The 20,049-nt window shown below is 50.4% G+C and overlaps 1 pseudogene; it reads right to left on the reverse strand.

Annotated features, from left to right (window-relative positions):
• Positions 1–333: 333 nt before the first annotated feature.
• LOC124672419 lies at positions 334–11,841 on the reverse strand (annotated as a pseudogene).
• Between the last annotated feature and the right edge of the window lie 8,208 nt (positions 11,842–20,049).

The raw sequence follows: 20,049 nt of genomic DNA on the forward strand, positions 1-20,049 counted from the left end.
GGCAAATAAATGCCGGCAATGCCGGAAAACAGCCGGAAAAACCGGAAAATTTTCCGGCGGGAGACATCGGCGCTCTTCGGCTGTATGTCGAAGAGAAGGCTCTGGCGTCGAGCTGGCGCTTCGAGCGCGGGCCGCGGCCCGCGCGTATTCGGCAATCCGCGGAGAACGGCTCTTGCTGGCAACGGCCAGCCCGGCGCAGAGAAAAACGCGGTCGACCCGGCCCACATCCCAGTTGCCGGCGTGTCAGCGAAGAAACGTAGCGTCGCCCAGCCGGCAGAAAACCGTCTCCGGCAACGGCGATGGCTGTGAAATTAATATGTGGCGAATTTTAGTTTAAAGCTGTGTAAAATTGCCCAAAAATCAGGCAATTAACAGGCCGTGATTTCATCAGTTCCATTTTCAGCGCCTCGCCGCACTGGCGCCGTTTTTGTTTTTGTTCAAACCGCCAAATGCGATCGATCCGCAGTTAGGCGTCTTAAACGCGAATGAACATATTAAATCGCTTCGCCGGCAATGTGTGTTGATCTGTAGGGTGTAAGTTAAGGCGTCTTGGCGAAAATGTTTGACGATCACGTCGCCGGTTGAAACCTCCCTTTCTTCACACTGTACCGGCTGATACATCACCCGAAGTCCTGCTGTAGTCTTCAGGAGACGCGAGCGCTGATAGCGGTCCTGCACGTCAGCCATTCTGCAAAGTTATTGATTGCTATATAGAGTGTCGTTGTAACCGAACTGGACGTACATAGACTAATGGATGGCTATACCAATATTCAAAGACCAGAACTACCGCCTCGTGCGGTATATTTTGTCAAAAATTTTCAAAGATATCTGTCTATTTGCCGCTCTCGAAAATTTGAGAAGTTTCGCCGTCAAAAATCAGTTCTTTGGTTTAAGTGTTTTTTTGCGGACGTTAACGAGACCATTTTGGATCGAGCGGCACCGGGTGCAATCAAATGACGCATACCGCCTCCGGCGAAGCGCTGACGCCTATTTCTTGCCGGGTTGCGGCTTCGAACGCCGAAGCCGACACACCGAAAGTGGTCAGGCTAATGTCGTAGGCGTCGTCCTCGCCCAGGCCTACCATCGCTGCGCGGCGCACCGCACACGACGAGTGCCGGGCTGGCGTAGTTCAGGCAGCGCCATTTATGCTGAAACAGACGCTTCCGCGCCGGCGAACTCCGGCCTATATGGAAAATTCCGGCAACCGATGAATGTGAACCACCTCGCCGCCCACACACACTTCACGCCCGCCGCGTTTTCCTGCCAGAGAATGCGACATCGGCGAACTCGTGATAACACCATGGCGCGTGGTACCGGCGACACGGCGCAGCATGGTGATGAGGACGACGAATAGTACCCATGCCCACACCAACACGTGGAGGCCACAGTTCCCTGTGTTAGATATTTTTTTAAAATCAGATGAAATATTTTGTCTATTTGCGGCCCTCGTCCTACTAAAACATCTCATTCAGCGTCAGCAATACTAAGCGATTTGGAAGTAGCCAGAGACAAAAAAGCGTTCCAGCCGCATCCCCCAAAGCCCTTTTTTGTCCGGCGCGCCCCGATACGGTGTCCGGCGCCCCGAGCCCGTCCCCGTCCCACAGGGGACGCACCGGGGACGCCGGACACAACGAAAAGCGAGGCGGGCTCCCACATGTCGGCGACTATTTGCATAAACCGTTGGTTCGCGCCTCTTTCTCGTCGCTCCTTCCTTCCCGCGCCTCCCACCCCACCGCCGCCCCTGGATTTCCCGGCCGTTTGGGCGCCTGATCCGCGCTGCGAGTCAGCACCGTTGTCGCGGCTGGGGCTCCCGCCGGTCGTGCCGCCGCCGCCGCGTCGCCGGCGCCTCCCGAACGCGCCGTCAAATCCGCCCCCACCTCCGCGCACGGAAGGTGCTCGACGACTTGCCGGTAGGCGCGATTGGTCGCTGTTTGTTGCGTCGTCTGCCTCGGCGCAATTTTAACCATTGATTTTGCTTTAGCCATGGACAGCGACGATGAGATGGTTGCCCCGCTGCTGGAGGACGAGCAAGCGTTCGACGACGACCTGCGGGAGCATTTGCTGATCATCGCCTCCTCCAGGACATGTTTGACGCCGAGGCGGAGAAGAGGGAAGAGGCCGCGCCGCGGAGGATCAAGGCCGGGAAGAAGGAAGTCGAAGCCCCGGCAGAGGATGGAGGGGCATGCCATGCCGCACAACGACTACTTCGCCGACGGGGCAACACATGCCGACAATTTTCGGCGCCGGTACAGGATGAGCAAGGGCCTGTTCATGAATATCCTCCACGGCGTTCGAGAGTTCGACCCCTACTTCAAGCTCAAGCTCGACGCCGTAGGCGTTCTCGGGTTCTCATCCATTCAGAAGTGCACCGCCGCCATGAGGATGCTTGCATACGGAGCACCTGCCGATACACAGGACGACTACCTTCGCATGAGTGAGTCTACTGCCATTGAGTGCATGTACAAGTTTTGCCGAGCTGTGGTGGGAAAGTTTGGCAAATACTACTTGAGAGGGCCAACTGAGGAAGAGACTGCAAGGATCATGGCACAAAATGCTGCCGGAGGATTTCCTGGAATGCTTGGAAGCATCGATTGCATGCACTCGGGCATGGAAGAATTGCCCGTTTGCTTGGCAAGGTATATACAAAGGGCGTCATGGATATTGCGAGTGTGGTGCTTGAAGCTGTGGCAGATTATGACCTGTGGATTTGGCATTCTTTCTTTGGCATGGCGGGATCACACAATGACATCAACGTGTTGCAGCGGTCTCCGGTGTTCAGCAGACTAGTGGAAGGGCATGCTCCACCATGCAACTATGAGATCAATGGCCACCAATATACCAAAGGCTATTATCTAGCCGGTGGTATATATCCAAAATGGGCCACTTTTATCAAAACAATCTCGAATCCATCAGTTCTGAAGAATTCTCACTTTGCTACACGACAGGAGGCTTGCAGGAAGGATGTCGAGCGGGCATTTGGTGTGCTTCAAGCACAATTTGCCATTGTCCGGTACCCTACTCTAAGCTGGTCTCACGACCAAATGTGGGAGGTGATGCGAGGCTTGTGTGATCATGCACAACATGATCATCGAGGATGACCGCAAGAATCATGTTAGGTCACATGTTGGTCCCTATGAGTGTCAAGGACCTCTCGCGGAGGTTGATCATGAGGTGCCTGCAGATTTTGCTGATTTTGTGGTCATGCACGCAGAGATCCGTGACGAGCAATGTGCATGAGCAACTTCAAGCTGATCTCGTTGAGCATTTGTGGAGGATCAAAGGAAATACCGTGGCACCTTGATGTATCATCTAGCCCTTTTTATTATATTTAATTACTTGTTTTATTGTTTGTTGTAATTTAATTTGAAAACAATCCTCGAAAACATTTTTTTTCATATGCTACATTTGATATAAATAGTTTATGTGTTAAAAAAATTATTTTAAATGTTTGGGGGCGGCGTTTGGGGGACGCGGCTGGGGAGCGACGTCCCCCAAACGCGGCACGAACAAAACACGTCCCCCAAACGCTCAATCCGGCGCGCTTTGGAGGACGGTTTGGGGGACGCGACTGGAGATGCTCTAAGGGTGTCGAAGACAGAGAGCACTGCAGCGGGCACGCGGAAGCTGCCAAGGCGAGGGTCCAGGGTGTCGCCCTGAAGGATGAAAGTTGTAGTCTTGTAGACATCTGTGTGTAGGCCGCCGCAAAGATGATACCGCACGCCCACACCGGCAACAGTCTGAGCACGCACTTGAGCTCCTCCACTTGCGTCACTGTGCATAGCCGCCATGGGCTCGCCGGTCGCACCCCCTTGTCGCCTGCCGTCTCCACCGCCGCCTTGTCAAAGAACCTGTGTCATCAATGGATTAACAGCCGGCCAATCCAAGATTTATTGATTTACTAATTAATAACGTGATATGCGTGCATGAAACTTCGTTGATTGCTCCGATCGTCTTTGTTTAGACTTCAAACTGGAGAGATATCCTGCAGAACCTTGGACAATCTTTTATTTGGCGGCTCCCTGCAAGCATGCTGAAGTACATGCCTAATACTGTACTGTACTTCAAAAAAAAGGGTGAACAGTCATGCATGAAATCTTGGGTATTTCGGCACGGGCTCGTGAAAAGTGGGTTGTATTGATACAAACAAATTAAACAAGTTTGTATCTAGGTGTTTTAGAAGATTTTTTTTTAAAAAATGCATAAATTATTCGGTAATCATATTGTTTGCTAGTGCATTTAAGTATCACAACATTTAAATATATTATTATTACTACTATTACTAGTACGATGCTTGTATTAAAAAGCCTTGCTCTAGTTTCGCCCGGACACCTAAAATCTCAGAACCAGACTTGCGCGTGAGTAGTGAGTTAGGATGTGTCTGATTTTAGAATGAAGTGGAATGTAATGGAATGGTTCCATTTCAGTGTAATGGAAGTTCTATCCTAGTGTTTGCTTGAGATAAATAGTTAGAATGGAATGGTTCGGTTAGGGAATTGAACAATAGAATATAACATCATATACTGCTAAGCAAATCCATGGTATTGAGTCTAAATCTGATTATTTTTCATAAGTTGGCCTGTAGACAGAGAGCAAAATCGGACTGGGTAAGGCGAAGTTGGAGTGGAGAGAGTCAACATCTCCTGCCACCGCCGAGCCGGGCTACTGCCGCCGTCGATCCTAGCACTCGCCGCCGCCGCCTTGCCTTCTGCCTGCTGGCCACGGCTGCGTCTGGCACCTGCCGCCGCCGAGCCTGGCTCCCGCCGCCGTCGAGCCTGGCACTCGCCGCTGCCGCCCTGGCTTCCGCCTGCAAGCCACAGCCGCGTCTGGCACCCGCCACCGTCGAACCTGGCAACCGCCGCCGCCGCCATGGCTCCCGCCTGCTGGCCACGGCCGCGTCTGGGTCTGGCACCCGCCGCCGCCCTGGCTCCCACCTGCTGTCCACGGCCGCGTATGGCAACCGCCGGCGTCGCCCTGGCTCCCGCATCCTCCGCGCCTGCGAGGCACGGTCGCGTCTGGCACCTGCGGCCTCTGTGCCTGCGAACCTGCTGGCCGCCGCCGCGTCCACGCCTGCTAGCCGCCGCCATCGCGCCGTTGTTGGGAGAGATAGACGCGTTTTCTTTTCCCTTGACACTGGCATGATGGCATCGTTAGCCAGCCGTTCCACCAGGTTCCACCGAATCGGTGGAATGGGTGAGTTCCGGATATATGGGGTATATTCCCTTTTGGAGAATGAGTTGGTTCCATTTCTCCTCTCTAACCAAACACTAGAATGGACTCTAGGCATGGAACGGTTCCATTATATTCCACCTTGTTTCAGAACCAAACACATCCTTAGTGACTGCTTGTACAAAACATAAGTAAGAATCTCTGAAGGCACGAAGTGCCGTAGGAAAATTGAATCTAACCCGTTCATCTGCATCGATCACACGGTCCAGACTTGTCTATTCTCCCCACTCCGATCCCGCATCCTTCCATCCCGCCCGCATCACACGCACTTGCCTTCGCTTCGATCAATCCCAGAAACACCGGTCCCGACGGTTCTCGCGTCTTCCGCTCTTCCCCAGATCTCCTCCTCCTAGCTGGTTGCTGCCGCCGGAGGTACAACCTCCTCCTTCAATCTCCACCGACCACCGCCCAGCCATGCTCCTCGGCGCATTTTCCTCGCCGACCCCCACGCCTCGCAGCAGAGCTCCTCAGCGGCCCGCCGCGCTCCCCACCAAACCACGTTCAGCCCCCTCTTCGCGCGGAGGCGTTGGTCTGGATGCGTCCGCTGCCCCACTCTCCTTGCTCCAGCTTCCCTGGGACAGTCAAGGTTAGGCCGCATATTTTCAGTTTATTTCCTGTGTAAACTCCGTGTCGCCCTGCATCCACGTCGCCGCCCGTCCCCAACGCCGCGCCGCCCTGCGTCCAAGCTGCCGCCCGTCCCCGATGTCGCCCCTCCCATCCCCAACTCCCCGTTGCCCGTCCCTGTCGCTGCCCATTCTCAACTTCAACGCGCCCATGTCCGTTGCCGCCCGTCCCAAACTCCGCAGCGCCGACCGTCCCAAACGTCGCCGCCGCCCCCATGCCACCTCCCTCTCTCTGCGCTGCAGCCCGTCTCGGCGTCTCCTACTCCGCCATACAGGTTTGGCCGTACGGGTTGGGGTATTCAGCTCATAGAAAATGCAAGAAAGTGCCATCAACAAAGATTCTTGAAAGAAGGAATGGTGTGGATCTGTGCAAGCTTCCATAATTAAATAATCTGATCCTCTCTCATAGTACTATCAAGTGTCATTTTCAAGAAACCAGGTCTTGTGCCCATCTCGGTCTAGAATTACATACAAGTTTTAACATAGTCATTATAATTTCCTAACGGGATTTGTAGCTAGATAGTATATGTTCTTCCTTGCAAAAATCAGCATTTTTAGAACTTCTACTGTTAATGTCTTTTTTTTAACTTGTTAGTGCATGGGCTGTATTAAAACTCATGCATGCTGCTGTAGCTACTTACAGTTGATTGCGACACAATATAATGCTTGACTGGTTTTCTAGCTTTCTTCCCCAAAATTGCATGCTGTCTAATCAAGTATGTCTTTTGTTCAATTGGTAGCGACTTCATCAGTTTGTGTGCTTCTGTTAAAGACCAAGCCCAATGTGTATGCTCCAACCATTGCAAGAACGACATGCTGCTAATTCCGTGTGTATGATATGATTTTTTACTGTCATATTTGATTTTCTTTCAGTCCAGACTCATTTTTTATAATTTAGGTCTTCGGACTTAACCTGAAAAGAGCCGCAAGAAATCAACTCAGAAATGGGTGTTTGGCTTAGTAGATGGTAAAAGAGAGTAACAACGTAGCAGACATATTAAAAGTATTAGCAGGCATATTTGACCGATTTTGTTGATGTAACTTTGCTGAAACCATGCTATTCCAGCTATATTATTTCTACTATAACAAAGGATGTCCAATGGAGGGGATCAGTGGTAAGAGTCAGTTACCTATGTTGAAGAACTCAAGCATCGAGGATGATCTGAACGTTGTACAATGGAGGGGTTCAGTCCGTAAGTGGTAAGAGTCAGTTACATATGTATCATAGGTCTGCATAACACATAGTCCTCAATTTCTTTCCGTTTCGGTAGGTAGGATTGGTTGGTATTATTAGTGTGATTTTGTCAGATAAGCTGCAATTTAGTTAAGAGTATTGCTCCATTATTTTCCACCTATTATATCACATAGCACGCATACACTTGCAAATGCATTTGATTATAATCATTCTGGTATTTTACTGGTCAAGTGATGCCAGAGGAGATGATTCCAGTCAAAATAATAAAAGATGATGTCCCATTTCCTTTAGCATGGTTTGAAGTTTAAACTTCCTCACTAGATTGCATGTTTTGATTTGTTTATTTTGCAACATCTGTTCTTACACTGATAGAATTATTATCCAATACAAACCGCATGGAACATCAGAGTGGGTTTGGATCTAATTTTCGGATAGCAATGTCCAACTATATTTAAGATATGCTACCATGGTTAACCCGCTTTTCTTCTCTGTTTACTAAAATGCAATGTAGTCAACCTGCTGTTATACTATGTATAAGCCGCTTAGCATTTACTTCTATGTGTAGTCGCTTGATAACTTTTACGCTAATTCGCTTCAGAAGATATCTTCTATCATCTGCAAGTTCTCCAAGAGTAGTTTTTCCTTTGCGCTATTTAAATTTTCTACTCCAAGAGTAGAAGTCGATGATTGAAGTTGTTCATATGTTTTAGCCCATGTGTGGAATCAACTGACTTAACCCCGGTCACGGATGCAAAAGATCATTGTGGTGTTCTTATTACCTACGATTTTACACTTACACCTGACAATATATATAACATTGTCTTCATGCATATATAGTCTCTGATCTATATAATGTTTTACACTGGCAATCTTCCTCGTGAATTATGGATTGTCTTGGTTGGGCACTTGGCAAGACGCAGCACGATCTGCTCCCCAAACTGATCACCAACCTCTAGGTTGCTACAACTATGATGTTGTTTTTACTTGATAGATCAGAAGTACAGCATGCATCTGCTAATGATTATTATATCCCACTATAGTTGATTGATGTCATTTCCAGTTATTGATGTCATTTCCAGAAAGAAGAATCTGACAACTTGAAAATCAATCGTGGTGGTTTCTTCCGTGAGGAGAGTTGCAGTTTATGCAGCTTCTGTTCTTTTCAGACAAGGTAATGCACTTCACCGTCAGGGCCGGCCCATAAGGCGGGGCAGTTTATGCAGCGTCTGTTCTTTTCAGACAAGGTGAATCACCGTATTGAATAATTCTTAGATGCAAATGACATTGGATTTTTAGGCTTTAGCACTCTTCATAAATAAGGCTCCATTTTTGCCATGAATTGTTTGGGTCGACGCGGTCTTTCATCGCCATAAGCCACAAACAAACTCATATTTATAACAGGCTGAGTTGTTTTCATTTTGGTTTTTAGATAATTTAGGAACAAACTGCATTCAAAATTGTAAATGATTTTTCCTAAGCCACTGTATTAGGAGCGGCCGAAGAAGACAGCCGGAGAAGACAGACACTTGCTTGACTGCTTACCCCTTGGGTTTATTTGTTATCCATTTGTGAGTATATTTGTTGCTCCTTATTTAATCATTTATTAATAACAATGCCCACTAATTGAAAATTTGACAATGTTTACTTATCTTTGTTGATTGTCTTAGAAGTTGCTAGCATTCATAGTGGGTATTGAGCAAGTTTCTTGCCCGGTGACACAATTTGTTGTTTGGGAGAAGACACAAGATTTGAGTATTCAAAGCTTTCACGATCTGGCCATCCTTGTAAAAACAATTTGTTAAATCAAAGCACGATTATTTCAATAATACTTTAACAGTTTGGTCTATGCATAAACATGTTCTGAAATCATTGTTGTAATGAGCAGACAATTCATATGAGATTATGAAACTATCATTGCAATGAACATTCTATCAACTAAGTTTACGTGTTGCCATTCTGAAAGGTTTAAACATAGTTCTAAATATAAACACCATGTTGCCATGTATAGGTTGGGTGTTCTGTGATTGTTTGATTCTTTCGCATTCTGGTTTGTGTCTACATAGAGAGCGTGCAACGCACGTGCATACTTACTAGTAAAAAAGAAAGGAAAATAATGCCGGATGGACTAGGCATGCATGCGACAAACTTCTCTCGGTCATCATCACAAGATCTCTCCTAAGAAATGACATGTGTGTACAGTGTTCACCCTCCTCACAGGCTCACAGCGTGATAGGTGCGCTATTTTACTCATCATAAGGCCACAAAGTCACATTATAAATATCAGGAAAACACAACTAACTATAAAATAACATAATTATTAATGTGAAAGTGCTCTTCGGTTTAGCCTAGTGGTCTTTCAAATGTAATAGCAAAATATGTTTTTTCATAAACTGGATACCAAATACTTAGTTCCCATTACATCACGTATGACATCCAAACGATGAAACCTTCCATTTTAATTATGTCTTAAAATATTTCACCCTCTCAATTACTTACTCTCTTTTCAAATACATGTCATTTTATACGTGACATCGTCCCCGCAATGAAATTGATGACTATTTTGTATATGAATATGCTTCGTTACATTAAAGATAATTTAGCGATATTAATTTATTTCAATGGTAAGAAAATCGATAATCATTAACTGCTCGGTTGGCTTGGGTGTAGCGATTAATCAGTGTTTGGATGATTAACTGATTTAATTGGTACAATCTACGCAAATTAGCAGTTAAAATACATGTATATAAGACAAAAAATAGTATATATACGAGCTTATATATGCACAACTCTAATTCTTTAGAGCCCAAAAGCCCAAAACAATGGTCTAATTTTTAAGGTCACGAGACTGAGGACTTAGGAGCCACCAGCCGCCACCACATTCCATCCTTCCGCTTCTCCTCATCTCCCCTTTGAAAATTTTCTTCTCCCACCACCTATCCAGTGTATGGCCCATTGCACCTCAACCACCTAGCCAATTGAAGGCAACCTCTAGCTCGTAGACGAGCTCTCCTGTATCTAAGGTTTGGTCATCAACGATGAGGAACTGGTTGACTACAGCGGGAATCGAGCTCCTGGAGGTAGGAATCAAGTGGGACCTTCAGAAACCTACTTGAATTGACGGGTATAGCGGCTGGTCAGACAATCTATATATGTTTAAAAAGATTGCACCTTTTTTACCCAACTGTAATATTTAATCGGGAACATTCCTAGTCCTCAGAGCAATTGGTCAGGCCAAACGATTAACACAACCAATTAGAGGTATTTAACAATCCCGAGCACCGATTAATTGGCCTATTAATCAACGATTAAGCCTATTTTTGAAAGATGATTTATTTTCAAACATTTTTATACTATATATATAGGTCGATGGTTGAATAAGTGTTAGGTTTTATAGTATTTACTCTCTTCGATGGCCGATGCATCGAAGTAATCAAAATGCGTACCTAGGTTTTACTATAGGATTTTTTTTTTGGAAAAAAAGATGATGCACGTTAAACTAGCCATAGTGCTAGTGTCATAAGGAGTATCATGCATGCCACCTTTGTAATTAGTATAGTTGGATTTCTATTGAAAAGAACTTTTTAAATATACTAATTTTATATAAATAATCTTTATCTATTTGAAGTAATTCTTGATCAAATACAAAGCTCGTAAAACGGAGGTAGTACTATGGTTGATGTCACAAAACACGCTACTAGTACGTGCCTTGACTTGAGTGATCCATAACTGATAGCTCAATGAAGAAAGATCTGCACCTGGTACGAGCCGGATAGCGCAGGAGAAAAATATCAGTGCAAGTGGAAGCTAGCGACGAGCGCTGACCTGAACTGGTCGGTGTGCACGAGGCGGCGGCTCCCCTGTATCGTCGACACGCCATCGTCGCCGTCGCACTCGTGCAGAAACGCTGCGTCGTCCGGCACCTCCACGTCGCACTTCCTGACGGCGGCGACTACCACCTGCGCGATCCTGGTGGCCGGGAATCCCCCCGGTGGCTGGTGCCTGCGGTACGAGCCAGTGCCGGCCATGAACAGCGCTACGGCGAGTACGCTGAGCAGGGCCGGGATGCCGTAGCCAAGTCGCCAGCCGTGGGCGGTCTGCACCCACACCACCACGGTGCCGCCGACGAGCGAGCCTACGTTCAAGGAGAAGTAGAACCAGTTGAAGAAGGAGCTCTGCTGCCCGCGCTCGGACTCGTCGTCGCCGAACTGGTCGGCTCCGAACGACACCATGACCGGTGTCAGCGCGCCGCCGAGGGCCACCAGGTACAGCCCCACGTAGAATACCGCGCTCTGCAGCGCCACCGAGGCGCTCGCCGTCACCACCCCATATCCCGCGACGGAGATGACGAGGAAGAGACTGATGGTCCAGTATCTGCCGAGGAAGGAGTCGGCGAGGAATGCGGCGGCGAGCGGCGTGATGGAGCTGGTGCCCATCCAGTTGGTGACGCTGTTCGCCGCGGACTTGCTGCCTGCGTGCAGCTCGACCTGGAAGTAGTTCACCAAGTTCGTCGACAAGCCGAAGAAGGAGATGTTCTGCAAACAGTTGCTCACTGCTCACCGTACGTGCATGCATGACCAATCGAACAGGCCAGAGTCAATCAAAGATTCTTTTTGTAGAGAATTAAGCATACACATGAGACATGACACAACAAGGAAAGAGAAGAAAACAGTGAAGGCTGCAAGTACTGTTACCGAGAAGCAAAGTGCAGCCCCAGGTGCTCCGGCGATCATTCCTGGACGTCCCGCGATAGCCCTCGCCACCATGCGAGCCTTTTGATTCTACTTCTACAGCTTCCATGGCCTGAACTCTTAACAGTTACATTGGGTGACCCTCTAGATTTACCATTTTCAGAGACATGGCTACAACACTACCACCTCAAATTGTTGCTGACAACGTGTATCTACTATACATCCGGTCTTGTTTAATTGACGCGGGACATGTATACATCATGTACTAGCTGCCCTTGACTCCGGGTCGATTATTAACCGAACAGAGGGAGTATATATGTGATGAATTAACACCCCTTTGATGACTGAAAGTAATTAACAAGGTTGAGAGTTGAGTCTAGAACTCCAGATAGAGTGGTTGAAGAATACATAATACCTTGTGATTATAGTATTGATTTTGCCCCGGGCTGGCCGATATATAGTGGTATTTTCGTTGCCGATCTTCCTTGGCAGCTCCTGCATCCTACGTTCTCTCATATATATATAGGCTCTTAACCACGAGTTGCCATTTTGGCTAGCTACCTGCTCTCCTTATGGTGCCACTTGAGAGTTGAGAGTGAGAGCGGTGATGCTAAGGTTAGCTATAGTGCTAGTATCTTAAGTAGTAGTATAATGCATTTCAGTCCTACAAAAATATTGATGGAGCATCTAATTAAAGAGAAGAGATACGATTATGTAGATACTAATGCTAAATAGATCTTGTACATAGATTTACATTGGGATTCTACAAAACAATAAATTTATAAGATCATGATACTCAATGATGATACTATATACAGTAATACTTTGCACTATGATCAACCTAATTAATGGATAACAATTTGTCATACAGCAAGACATGGTTGCAGTGATCACGACCCATAATTAATGCTAATTAATGGTCCAATATCGACTGCGCACAGATTTTTGGTTGCATTATAGCAGTGCGCAAATCTGTACCACATGCACGTTAGGAGCGAGAAAAACTTCCAAACTTGCCCCCGCATGCACGTAAATAACTCCTTAAATATCTCTACTCGTTTCCCGGACTCCTCGTTTCTTCCTCCCATTAATAGAGAGGCCCTTCCCTCAAAAAACAATGGAGAGGCACAGCAACTTTCGTTTGCCCCCAAGCCACCGACCTCCCTCCTCCGCGCGAATCTCCTTGAACACTGCACGAGCGCCCATGCTCTAGTGTCTCTGGGCCGTGTTTGGTAGCCTGCACTCAATTCGGGGGGCTCACTCCCTAGTGAGAATAAATTTCCATCTCGTTTCAGACGAGGTCCGTGCAAAAAACTTGTTTCCTTTGTTAGCCTGGGTTTCATCGTTAAGCATTTAAATGCTATGTCGTTTGGTTACTCTCTATTAGCTTGCAAATTTGAGCAGATACAACTTACAAATGTTTGGTTGTTCTGTATTAGTGTGTATACTACTGTTTCGAATCTACTACCTCCGTTTCAAGGAATAAGGCGCCCTCGTTTTACGAGTTTTTTATTTGACCAAGAATTACTTCAAATAGATAAAGATTATTTGTATGAAAGTAGTATCATTAAAAAGTGTTTTTCAATACGAATCCAGCAATACTAATATTATATAATATAATCAAGATTTTGTTGTTTAATTTTTATGGTCAAAATTCGTCTTGGAATACGTGTGCGCCTTATTCCTTGAAACGGAGGTAGTACTAATCCTCTGCTTACCCGCTAATAAAGTCAAAATTAGTCGAAGACCTCATCAACTCCACAACCCCGACAAAGGTGAGGCTGGGCACGCGATGAGGCCGGCGAGGGTGAGGCCGAGCGCGGCCAGCGAGGGCGCGGCGAGGCTGGCGAGGCCGAGCGTGCACAGGCGCGGGCGATCCCACGGTGCGGCGAGGCCGAGTGCGGCCACGGGTGCGGGCGCGACCACGACCGAGTGCGGCGCGGGGCGGCGAGGCCAGGCGCGAGGTGGGCGTGGCCGGGGCGAGGCGGCGCGGGGCGGGAGCGGCTAGGCGCGGCTAGGAGAGGGGCGGGGCACGGCGGTGCGGGGCCGGAGCGGCCGGGCGCGGCGCATCGCGGGTCGGGCGTGGCGCGGGAGCGGCCGTTGTGGCCAGGCACGGGGCGTGGCGGGAGCGGCCGAGTGTGGGGCTGGCGCGGCCGTGCATGCCCAGGCGAGGCACGGGACGGAGCGCGGCCGTGCATGCCCAGGCGAGGCACGGGACGGAGCGCGACGCGCAGGGGAGGGCGCCATGGCGATGCGCTTGCTGTCGCGCGCGCATGCGGACGAGCAAGAGCGTCGTTGCTGTGTGCCGCATGTGTGCGGGCGGACGAGGCTGCCGAACCGCGATGGCGCAAACACGATGCAGCGCAAGGCGATAATAGCCTAGTCCACGGGGGCGCGCGCGCGCGGCTCGATAGGCTGGGCCCTGAGCAGCGAGGCTGACAAGGCGCATGGCGGGCGAGGGCGCGGCAAGGCCGGCAATGGCGCGGACCAGCGAGGGGGCCGTGGCGGACCTCCTCCGTGGCCAACACCATGTCCATGGCGGAGCTGCGTGGCGTGGCAGAGCTCGTGACCGTCGCGGAGTCCATAAACGTCGTCGAGGAGCTCTTCCCATACAGCCACGGAGTGGATTAAGGAGTGAGATTAAAGATGCTCCTCGAAACACACATTCTCTGCATGTTCTCAGCTTTTACATCACGGGGCCAAAATTTGCATCAATGGAGACAAAAGGAGGCAACAACGGAAATTCGTGATCGATGGGGAATGAGATGGATTGATGCGGTAAGAGCATTGATACGTCTAATTTGCATCACTATTCTATATCATAATTTACTGTTATTCATTGATATATTTTATATTTAAAGGTGATAGTTATGCTATTTCATCTATTTTTGCATGTTTGATGATTAATGGAGAATTAACCGCCGGAACCAGGAATCTGCTGTAAAAAGGACCGTCAAGACACCACATTTCTGAAGATCAACAATTCCCATAAAATATACAGAATATCCAATTTTTCCAGATGACGGAGAAAGCCAAAAGGGGAGGCAGAGATGGGCCCTCGGGGGGCCTGACCACCCCTAGGCGCGGGCCAGCCTCGGGCCGCGCCTAGGCATGGTCTGGGCGCCCTGGCCCACCTCTGACGTCGCCCCCTCGCGTATTTCAACCCTCCTAGAAACCTAAGATCGGGGGAGCGGCCAGAGAAATATTCCGCCGCCGTTACGGGGCGGAGAACCAGAGAGAGAAAAAAAGCTCTCCGACAGGCTGAAATTTGCCGGGGAAATTCCCTTCCGGAGGGGGAAATCGTCGCCATCGTCACCGCCATCAAGCTGGACTTCATCGGATCATCATCACCATCAACGCCGCCAGCAACACCATCATCACCGCCGTCTCCACGCCGTCCCGCTGTAGCATCTTGGGTTTGATACTTGTCTAGTTCATAGGGGAAACATTCCCGGTGTTGATTACTCCTTGTAGTTGATGCTACTGAGTGAAACAATTGAATTAAGGTTTATGTCCAGATTGTTATTCATCATTATATCACATCTGATTATAATCCATGTGATGTCTCGTGAGTAGTTCGTTTAGTTCTTGACATGGGAGAATTCATGTTGTTAGTAGTAGAACTATGTTGAGTAATATACAATGATTTGATATTTAAGTTGAAGAACGAATCAAGTTGAATAGAGGTAGGTAGGTAGGTGAGGCGCCCGCTCCCGCTCCCCACAGGCTTCCTTCGCCGGCGCCCGCCCCGCTCGCCCTTGTCATGGCGGGCTCGTAGTCTTCAGCAGGCTCCGGTACGGGGCGTTCCCAGGCGGGGCGCAGTCAGTAGCAGTGGAGGCAGGTGAGTCCTGGTGCTAGATCTGGTTCTCCGGTGGTCGGTGTGGAGCGACCGGTGGTGTCCGGCCTGGATCTCTCGCCGGCGTCGTCAAGTTCGGTCGGCATGGAGAGAGACCTGACGGGACCGCCCGCGGCGGCGGCAGAGGCCGATGCTGTTGGGAGGGTGCCCGTGCAGGATAGGCTGGTGTGGGAGAAACCCCATCTCTCCCGGAGGAAAAAGTGGCGTCGCCGCAAGGCCGAGCAGAGGGCAGCGGCCCAAAAGGCGGAGGCGGAGCGAGCTCGGCGGTCGATGTCCCCGGAGTGGCATGGACGCTGTTTCAACTGCGGGAGGCCGGGGCACCGCAAAAAGGAGTGCACTTTCCTCCCTCTCTGCTACCGCTGCAGTGAAGAAGGGAACGAGACCAAAGATTGCAAGAGGCTGCGGAGCCCCGAGCTGGAGGAGGAAGAGCTCCGCCGGCAGGCGCTGGCGAAGCTGGCGCGCCGTGGGCCGTCAGCACCGCTAGCACCATCGCCGCCGAACCTGCTCCTTTCTCCACCGCGGCATGGTCTGCCGACTCCTGCGCCCAGAGCTTGCCTGGAGGGCGCCGCCAGGAACCATGTTGCTCTGGCGGCGGAGGATTTCGAGGAGGCACAGCTGTGTGTGGTTCGGCGTTCGCCAACCATCCAAGATCTGGAGCGGCGTCTCCGCTTCGCTATGGTGGCGTGCGTCGGTGGCGGCCGCTCTGGGGTGTCATGCGCGCAGGACCAGGAGGCGCTCATGCAGATCGTGGGGCTGCCTAAGGATGGTTTCTCGGTACACCCCTACCGGCCCGAGGATTTCCTGTTGGTTTTTGCATCGGTGGAGCTGCGGGACAGAGTTCAGGCTCCCTCCTCCGTCGTTCACGCGGGCACGACGCTCATCTTCAGGAAGTGGACACGGCAGGCCCAGGCGAGCCTCAAAACCTGGCGTGCTAAGGTAGATCTGGTGATCGAAGGGGTGCCACCGCATGCGTTTGCGAGAGAAGTGGTTGATGGCCTCCTGGGCACATCTTGCGCCATTGATGAGGTTGCGCCGGAAACGGCGTCGCGTGCGGACTTGGCCACGTTCAAGGTCTCGGATTGGACGGACGATGTGGAGCGGATTCCGCCAGCAAGGTTGCTGGCGATTCCTGAGCCGGTGGAGCCTGACATCGACACACCTCCACCGCCACATGATATCTCCGACGACTCCTGTGATACCTGGCCGGCGAGGAGAAAGATGGACAAGAAGTGGCTCCGGTACAAAGTGTTGATACATGTGGACAAGGTGGTCGAGGCAGTCGATCCGGGGCGCCGGGCGGGATTTTCGCCGGATTCGTCTGGTTTTCACCATGATGGTGCGGGTGGCGGCGGTGACGACGGCGAGTTTCTTATCTGCCGCCCCCCATGGCGGCTTGGCACGCCGGACGCGAGAGGGAAGGGGAGTCAAAGGAGCAACGTGACTTGTCAAAGAACCTACTGCCAGGTGGCAGCTGCTCAGCCACGCAGTTGGAGGCTTCCGCACATGGGGAGCACGCCGCCTCGTGCTGGGAGGACTGACCTGGGCCCAGCCCTGAGTCCTGTCGCCCCCAACGGGCCTGGCAACACTCCCCTGGTGGCCGACAGGATAGCACATGTCCCTGTTGTTGATCCCCAAGGAGATACTGTCCAACCCATATGACGACAAGAACCGAGGGAGGACGTGGGGCCGGCGGGCGACGTGTCACCCGATCTGAGGACGCTGGAGAAATATGCCGTTAAGGAACGGTCATACCAGGAAGATTCGGAGGGATATTCCTCCTCCACCATGGCCACCACCGTAGACTCGGCTCACGATAGCTCGAGCAGCATTCAAACGCCCAGCGACACGGTGGCCGGCGGGCCCATACAAGCTGAAGGCGGGCTCACGAGCCAGGGTGCCAAGCTGGAGGAAGCTTTCTTTGCGGTCTCTGTGTCTGGAGGTGTTTCTGTGGAGAAAGTGACCGCACCCATCCACAGCCCACCACCGGTACTGGGCCTTCACCAGGAAGCTGAGGAAGACGCCTTGAGCAGCATTGCCCTCTCGCCGCTTGAGTCCCTTACGGGACCGGATAGTCACATGAGGCTGGTGCGCAGGAGTCAGGCGCGGGCGGAGGCAGCTGTCGGTGAGCCGGAGGAGGAGGTGATGTCTGAACCTGAAACGGTTGCTCTCGAAAGGATGAAACAGTTCTGCGCTAGGATCCTTAAAGCCCTGGCTCCACCGTTGCTGCGAGAGGTAGAATCAGTGACCACGCTCGGGCCTGAAGCCGAGCCCTTCACCCCACGACGGAGTGTCCGTTTCAACACACCTGTGGTGCAGGATGGAAAGCAGCCTCGCAAGGCCACGGCGGCGGAAAATGTTCTCCTCAAGGCTCTGGGAATCACACCGGCAGACCTCTCTGCTGATGACAAAGCGCTACCGAAGTTCTTCAGGTTTTTTGACTCCCCTGTGCGCGAGCAGCACCTCCGTGTCTTGGCATCTGTCTTCGGCAAGACTATGCCATGCCGCGACGAATTGCTGCAGCTGGCGCCAAGGAGCGGGGGAATCTGTGCGTAAGCACCCTCCCCGGGATGTTTCTCCTCCAAAGTGTTTATGGATCACAACCCAGAAATCCTTTGTTGGAACCCCCGTGTCCTAAACGAACAGGCCAAGAGGGATTTAGTGCGAGAACTGGTGGATTCGCTTAGGGTCAACCTGGTGTGTTTACAAGAGACGAAACTTGCTGTAAATGACTGTTTTATAGTTAGCCAATGCCTTGGCCCATCTTTTGATGGTTTTGATTACCTGCCCGGTGGATGTCACGCGTGGAGGGATTTTGCTGGCCTGGAACTCCAATGTGCTAGATATTTCCAATATTGTTCATGATACCTTCTCCATCACGGGAGAGGTCCGATCCAGGGATGGCGGAGTCTGGTGGATTACGGTAGTTTACGTCCCCAAAAGCACGGAGGAGAAGATCGCGTTCCTGGCTAAGCTCACCGTGCGGCGAGCCCTCTGCCCTGGCGCTTGGATGCTCATCGGCGACTTCAATATGATTCTGCGTGCGTCGGAAAAAACAACGACAATCTGAACCGCAACATTATGGGCCGCTGATGCGTGTTGTTGACACGTCCGTTGGGAACCCCAGAGGAGAAGGTGTGATGCGCACAGTAGCAAGTTTCCCCCAGTAAGAAACCAAGGTTTAATCGAACCAGTAGGAGTCAAGAAGCACGTTGAAGGTTGATGGTGGAGGAGTGTAGTGTGGCGCAACACCAGGGATTCCGGCGCCAACGTGGAACCTGCACAACACAATCACAGAACTTTGCCCCAACGTAACAGCGAGGTTGTCAATCTCACCGGCTTGCCGTAAACAAAGGATTAGATGTATAGTGTGGATGATGATGTTTGTTTGCGAAGAACAGTAAAGAACAATTGCAGTAGATTGTATTTCAGATGTAAAGAATAGGACCGGGGTCCACAGCTCACTAGTGGTGTCTCTCCCATAAGATAGCAGATGTTGGGTGAACAAATTACAGTTGGGCAATTGACAAATAAAGAAGGCATAACAATGCACATACATATATCATGATGAGTACTATGAGATTTAATCAGTGCATTACGACAAAGTACATAGACCGCTATCCAAACATGCATCTATGCCTAAAAAGTCCACCTTCGAGTTATCATCCGAACCCCCTCCAATATTAAGTTGTAAACAACAGACAATTGCATTAAGTATGGTGCGTAATGTAATCAACACAAATATCCTTAGACAAAGCATCGATGTTTTATCCCCAGTGGCAACAACACATCCATAACCTTAGAACTTTCTCACATCGTCCCGGATTTAATGGAGGCATGAACCCACTATCGAGCATAAATACTCCCTCTTGGAGTCACAAGTATCAACTTGGCCAGAGCCTCTACTAGCAACTGGAGAGCATGCAAGAACATAAATAACATATATGATAGATTGATAATCAACTTGACATAGTATTCAATATTCATCGGATCCCAACAAACACAACATGTAGGATTACAAATAGATGATCTTGATCATGATAGGCAGCTCACAAGATCTAACATGATAGCACAATGAGGAGAAGACGACCATCTAGCTACTCGCTATGGACCCATAGTCCAGGGGTGAACTACTCACACATCGATCCGGAGGCGATCATGGCGATGAAGAGACCTCCGGGAGATGATTCCCTCTCCGGCAGGGTGCCGAGGCGATCTCCCGAATCCCCGAGATGGGATTGGCGGCGGCGGCGTCTCTGGAAGGTTTTCCGTATCGTGGCTCTCGGTACTGGGGGTTTCGCGACGAAGGCTTTAAGTAGGCGGAAGGGTAGGTCAGGGGGCTACACGAGGGCCCCACACAACAGTCCGGCGCGGCCAAGGGCCAGGCCGCGCCGCCCTAGTGTGGCATCGCCTCGTGGCCCCACTTCGTAAGTCCTCCGCTCTTCTAGAAGCTTCGTGGAAAAA

Source organism: Lolium rigidum, chromosome 7, assembly GCF_022539505.1.
Source record: "Lolium rigidum isolate FL_2022 chromosome 7, APGP_CSIRO_Lrig_0.1, whole genome shotgun sequence".
NCBI classification, from domain to species: domain Eukaryota; kingdom Viridiplantae; phylum Streptophyta; class Magnoliopsida; order Poales; family Poaceae; genus Lolium; species Lolium rigidum.